At 33.5% G+C, this 6,410-nt stretch overlaps 1 non-coding gene across 1 annotated transcript; it reads right to left on the bottom strand.

Annotated features, from left to right (window-relative positions):
- Nucleotides 1-2,368: 2,368 nt before the first annotated feature.
- Nucleotides 2,369-2,476, bottom strand: LOC141416180 (U6 spliceosomal RNA). Its single transcript, XR_012441014.1, has one exon. It is a non-coding gene; the product is annotated as a U6 spliceosomal RNA (small nuclear RNA).
- Between the last annotated feature and the right edge of the window lie 3,934 nt (nt 2,477-6,410).

Raw genomic sequence — 6,410 nt, 5'->3', positions numbered from 1 at the left:
GATGAATCATTCTAACAATTGTCTTTCTCAAAATCTATCACAACTTTAAAATCAAATTCAATGTTTTAATAAGACTGCTACCTTCCTCATATTATTTTTTCTTTCTGGGTTCATATATCTATATGTGTCTAGTTGATATCAACAGCAGAAGAAAATAATATGATAGTTCAAGAAATATAATCCTGTTAATATTTATTTGAAAAGTACTAATTTGATAGTGATTCTCAGTAAACATCAGTTAAAAAAATACTTTTGTGTCTACAAATAATTAACTTACATACCAGAAACTTGGAATCCAGGAGAAAAACTTTATACCAGTCTTTGAGAGTAAGGATGGTAGCATAATATATGGTCATTGTAATGGCAAATACATGCAATGGTCAACACAATTATCAGGGTTTTGGATCTTAAATGTCCATCAAAGTTCCATGTGTTAAATGTTTAGTCTCAGTGAGGTATTATTGGAAGGTCGTAGAACCTTTAAGAGGTGAAGTTTAGTGGGAGGTCTTTAACTCATTAGGTGCATGCTCTTGAAAGGCATCATTGGTCCCTGTCCCCTCTTTCTCCTCCTTGCTCTGTTTTGCTTCCTGAAGATGAGGTGAACAGTTATATGTTATACCATATCTTCCTACCATGATATGTTGACTCATCACAGGCTCAAAAGCCATAGGACCCATTTATTGTGGAACTACCAAAGCTGTGAATCAAAATAAGCTTTTTAACTTTATAAGTTAATTATCTCCGATATTTTGTTTTTATGACAGAAAGCTAACATAATCTGACCATTGCACTTTATACTGTGTTCATGTATTGAAATATCACATGATGTTCCAAAAATATGCATAATTATTAGTCAATTAAAATTATATATGTGTGTATTTATAAAAGGACTTTTATATTTCAAATGGCTTTATTTTCTAATTCACTCAGAGTTACAATTCGCTCACTAATCTTTGTGTCTGTGATTATTCCACCCAAATTAAGTTTTTGTCTTTTTAATTTATACAAAGATGTAGTATGGCCTTGTATTATACTTGGTATTGCCAAAAATATTCTAAAAATTCAATGAGAAAGGGTTTGTTTTTTTTTCTGTTTTTGTATTTTTTAGCTCTATTGTTCAGAGATGGACTCATAAAGATAAGGGATTTAAATTTAACTTGAGAAATAAATAAATGTTGATGAGGAAAATAGAGAGTAGAAGAGTCAAGTAGGAATTTTGTAATAGTGTATGAAAATAAATGAGGCACATTTGAGGTACAGGATATAATTAGGAGTGACTGAAGCATATATTTTCTAGCTGGTTGGGAACTAAAAGGCCAACATGGAATATTAAAATGCTGAATCAAAGTGTGAAGTTTGTGGTTATTAAGCTGTGGGGGCCATGAGAATTTAGAAGAGAAACAACAAAACCATACATCAGATGCTTAGTTTGGCATCATGTATAGATATTTTTGATTAGGTAATGTGACAAGAAAGCAACTGATGAGGCCTGAAGCAGCAGAAATGGAGGAGAAAATGATCTCTAGAGGTGATCATTACTCTTTTTCCTCCCTGTGAACATGAATTGTTTCTCTGTTCTTAGATCTAATATTTTCATCATGATCATCAAATTTAAACACTAAAATATTCTGGAATTTGCCATAGAGATAATATGTGAAAAATTATCTGAAGACCTTGAATTATGATTTTGATAAAGTCAAGCAGAGAAATACTTTTGCTAGTGCTCTCCACCATTCAGCCTCACAAAAAGGAGACATTGACTCAAACATACATATCCACATTTACCTGAAACTATGTGTTAAGTTTAGTTACTACAGGAAGCTATATGTAGAATATTTGGCTCTGAAGGGATATATAGAGTTATTTAAGCCTTGTTTGAATGCAGATAAAGACTTGGTAGGATTTCTGTTTTCAGAATCTTTTATGAAGGACGTAAGGACAAATTAGTAGTACTAAACAAAAGTCTTGAAACTCCATAAGGTTGTTGATGCTTCTGGATTCTGAAATGTTAAGAATCAAGGGAAATTTCCTATATAATTTCTAAAACACCATTTGATTCCAAATTTCTCTACCAATTCCAAGGAATTCATTCCAGACCGTCTTACTTTTTACCAGTCGATTTTTAGCCAGGTATTATCAGGAAACATTCCTTTTTAATCCCTACCTAATCCAATCATATTTGCAAAAATAATTGAGTGCTACATACTTTTACAATCTATTGGCATATATTTACAGATCCATTGGCATAAAATCATCTTGCAGCTTATGATTATCAGAAATTTTATCTACTATTATCCAAATAAGCCATGATTAATATCATTGTCATTAACATAATTGCTTTTAACTGGTTACTAATTTCTTTTTTAAAAAGAAAATGGGATACTTCATGAATTTGCGTGTCATCCTTGCACAGGGGCTGTGCTAATCTTCTCAGTATCACTCCAATTTTAGTATATGCACTGCCGAAGCGAAATTCTACCAACATCATCATGATTAGTGATGATTAGTAATTTTCATTAGAAATACTCCATCTCCCAGAAATAGAGATCCTATATATAAATTATATATATATATATCTACACATATATAAACTGTCATTAGAAATTATAGCATATACACTCATATCTTAAATTGTTTGTATACCAATCTTCAAAAAATTAAACCGAGAATGGCTTCCATATATTGTATGTACAATAACCAATAATGCTTGTGATGATAACCCCACTGAAGGTCATTAAGACATTTATAGAACCTTTCACTACATCTTGAAAAGTATCTTTCTAACACATAAAGCTGGAGAAAATCATTCCTTCTGAAACTATCAGAGTATGAGATGGTTTTAAAATTTTTAGTTTATATGACTCATGAAACTCAATTATAGTAAGTAATATCTTACTATAATCATCTCACATATGGTTTCATATTTTACCAACTCCGGCACTTCTACATCACAAGATCTATATTAACATTTTAAAGATAAATGAGTACATTCCAATGCTTAACAAGTAGGAATTCATATAAAATGGGCATTAAATTGTCCTTATAAAAGAGAGCAAAGATGTTCTATAAGTTAGGTGTTCATAATAGGAAAAGATATTAATCAACTTTCAAATGCTAAATGTTTCTCAAGTTAATTATAATTCAAAGCAGTGAATTTTCCCTGGTAACATGTTACAAAGAGAATAAGGAATGAATGTTCTAATAGCTCAGCAATTAAGTATGAGATTTTAATTCAGTAATCTGGAGTTTATGCACATATATCAACTAAAGTTGAATTATAGAAGCATTTTATAAATTACAGGAATACTTTGTATTACAAAATATGATTCAGTATATACTGAAATTAAGAAGCAGCACAGGGGATAAGGACATCACTCAAGTGGTAAAGCACTTGCCGAGCAAGTGTGAGGCCCTAAGTTCAAACCCTAGTACTGTCAGAAAAAAAAGAATCAATTAACAGTATAGTGCTTTGCTAAACAGAAAGAAATGATTAATTTTCCCCACACTAAGCAGGCAACAAAAACGTTACAAATTTTCATCATGTCTAGCATTGAAAAATGACAGCAATTTGATGACTTACAGAATTTATATTGATGAAAATTAGAATGAAGTCAGAAAGAAGCACTGGAAAAGTAGCAGTAGTAAGCAGAGGTTTCCTAATTTTACTCTGTAGTAAGTAATTTCACAAAATTCATTCCTTTCAGGCATATATATCTTTACAGCTATTTGGTTCACAAAAAAGAAAAGGAAACTAGACATGCATAAGTTTAAAAATTGAGTATTTATCAGCAAGACAAATACAATCTTCCTTCCTTTCTATTTATAAATCTAAGTGAACCAATAATGCTATCATAACATTCACTAACTGTTTGGCTATTAAAGTGACTTGAACTAATGCATGTTAAACAGCCAACACTCCAATTCTAACACACTTCTATTTGTAGTCATCACTAACTTATTACTATGAATACTAGTCATGTACACATACCCAACCTTAATGTCTAAGTTCCTCATTTGCCAATGGCAATTTGGAATTACTGCAGATAAAAGACTTCCAAAGTCAGGTTTATGCAATACAGATTTATCTCATTATGAAAAATCCTACTAATTGAAGAATTCTCTTACACCTCTTCAGATCTAGATAGGTATCATTCATAGGAGAATTGCCCCATGTCTGAATATCTTTAGATTATATGGACTATTCTAACTAAAAGTGACAGGGGCATAAGAGCTACAGAAAGTTGATGGGAATCTAAGAGACTAGAAATGACCCATCTTCTGGCATATCTGAAAGGTGAGCACTTCAGCTGCCTAGAAGCTCATCATTTGAGTTCAGAACTGTGCTAGTTGATATAATTATATTTCCTTCATACAATTTCCTCCACTTGAAACTCTAGCTCAGTAGACATGTAAAGTATTCAGGAACACATGTTTTATAAAACATAAAACACTTTCAGACTCATTAAGGTGACAGAGGTTGTGGTTAAGAAACACAGGAAAGAGGACATAGAAAATATCTGAAGAGCTGTACAACTGTTTATCTAATTCGGAAGCCTGTATGAAGACTCAGAGAGACCTGAAGCACGAGATTATCTGCATTCAGAATACAGCATCCTCTCACTTGTGGACATCTCACATTCATATTCCCCAAGTGCTATATAGTCCCCTAAAGCCCATGTGTTAAAGATTCGGTCCCTATTATGATAATGGGAGGTGGTGGAACTTTGAAGAGGTGGGGCCTAGTGAAAGGCATTCAAGTAATTAGGGGCATGACTTTGAGGGGATTGAGGGACTCTAGCCCCTTTCTCTCTATCTCTCTTTAGCCATCAGATGTGGTTCTGCTCTACCAAGTACTTCTACATGAGAACTGCTTCATCACAGGGCCAAAGCAACAGGGCCAACAGGTTATGAACTGAAGTCTCTAAAACCACAAGTCAAAATAAATCCCTTCTCTTTATAAACTATCTCAGATGCTTGCTAAGCTGACAGAAAGAGGATTAGCCCAACAAGTGTATTATATTGGACTCTATAAACTGATTCTGAGTTGATGATATGTGACCAGAATATTTATTGAAGAGTTCTCTCAGGAGTTGCCCTCATAAGGAAATGAGGTAGGCAGGACTGAGCAGGGGATGAAGCAAATGAAAAGTGGTTGCAACTGAAATCCCCAGGGGAACCCTGGAGCTGAAATAGTCTTTGTGCATTGTTTTCAATTAGAATGGAAATTGCCCTGCATCAGCCAGTTACAGGCCCCATGTGAACCACTGGAAAGGGATATAAAGTAGGTGAGACACTTTCCTTCCCTTCAAGGAATGACTGTGCTTAATGAGGGATGTTGCTGTGCACTGTCAGAAGCCAATATTCCCAGCAGCAAGGCCACAGTGCATAGGCCTTTGACCATCAAAATTCACTACACCTGAGTCAAGCTACCCTCATCTGCATAGGGCTACTTCATTAGGTTTAGTATTCATGACTGCCACTAAGAGCTGATCCAGACAGTTTGGTCAGAAAAATTAACCTATTATAATCTAAAATAAAGAGCAAAAATTGCCAAGGACTCTAGACATTGCAGAGTTTCTAAGCACAAAACTTAAGTTTATTGACTCACCTTCAGATGACAAATGGCCAACTTCTCAAATAACAGTCACAGGAAAGTGACAAAATAATTATATTTGCTATGTTAATTTGGTAGTACAGTCTACATATTATGGTAAATACATAATCTATCTCATTCAATTCTAATGGCAGGTAGGTAATGTTTTTCTGTTGTAGATGAGAAATTGAAACTCAGGAAAAAATAGAAAATTTATCCATGACCTCACAACCAACAATTCAGTACTTGAAACAAATGGTTTCAGCATATTTTAAGAATTTTACTAAAGAAGCTACATAGTCTGGCTTATTGTGAAAAACTCTGTTGATTTTTTCATTTCAAATACAAAATTATATCTGCTATATTTAAAATATTGCAAAATTCCCATTATATATTTTCAGTGGTCACATATCCAATCAACTTAACACTTTAGACCATTGAGAACCACAAAACCATCTTAAAAGGCTTTGTGCTGTGGAAGAATTAGAATGGTAAATATGAATGTTCCACTTTAAAAAACTAGAAAACTATATAAACAACTATAATAATCACTGTCAAAGTTGGGAAAGTCATTGAAAAACAAGCAGCCCAGAGCTCTAATCAATGAGAAAACAGAAATAAATCAAGTGAACCATGAATACATCAGCATACCTCCAGGTCATCTTTCAGGAAGAGAAAACCCTAATATAGCCCAGTGTTCTCAAGGAATTGACGAACCAGAAATCAGTGTTGGTGGAAGATGGCTGAATTTTGCTGGGATGAATACCATAGAGATGTGAGCTAATCAGATGGAACTTAAAGATCTGCAACTTAAATC

Source organism: Castor canadensis, chromosome 1 (assembly GCF_047511655.1).
Source record: "Castor canadensis chromosome 1, mCasCan1.hap1v2, whole genome shotgun sequence".
Taxonomy (NCBI): Eukaryota; Metazoa; Chordata; class Mammalia; order Rodentia; family Castoridae; genus Castor; species Castor canadensis.
Note: the sequence above shows the minus strand (reverse complement) of the source record. Positions and strands in the feature narration are given on the sequence as shown.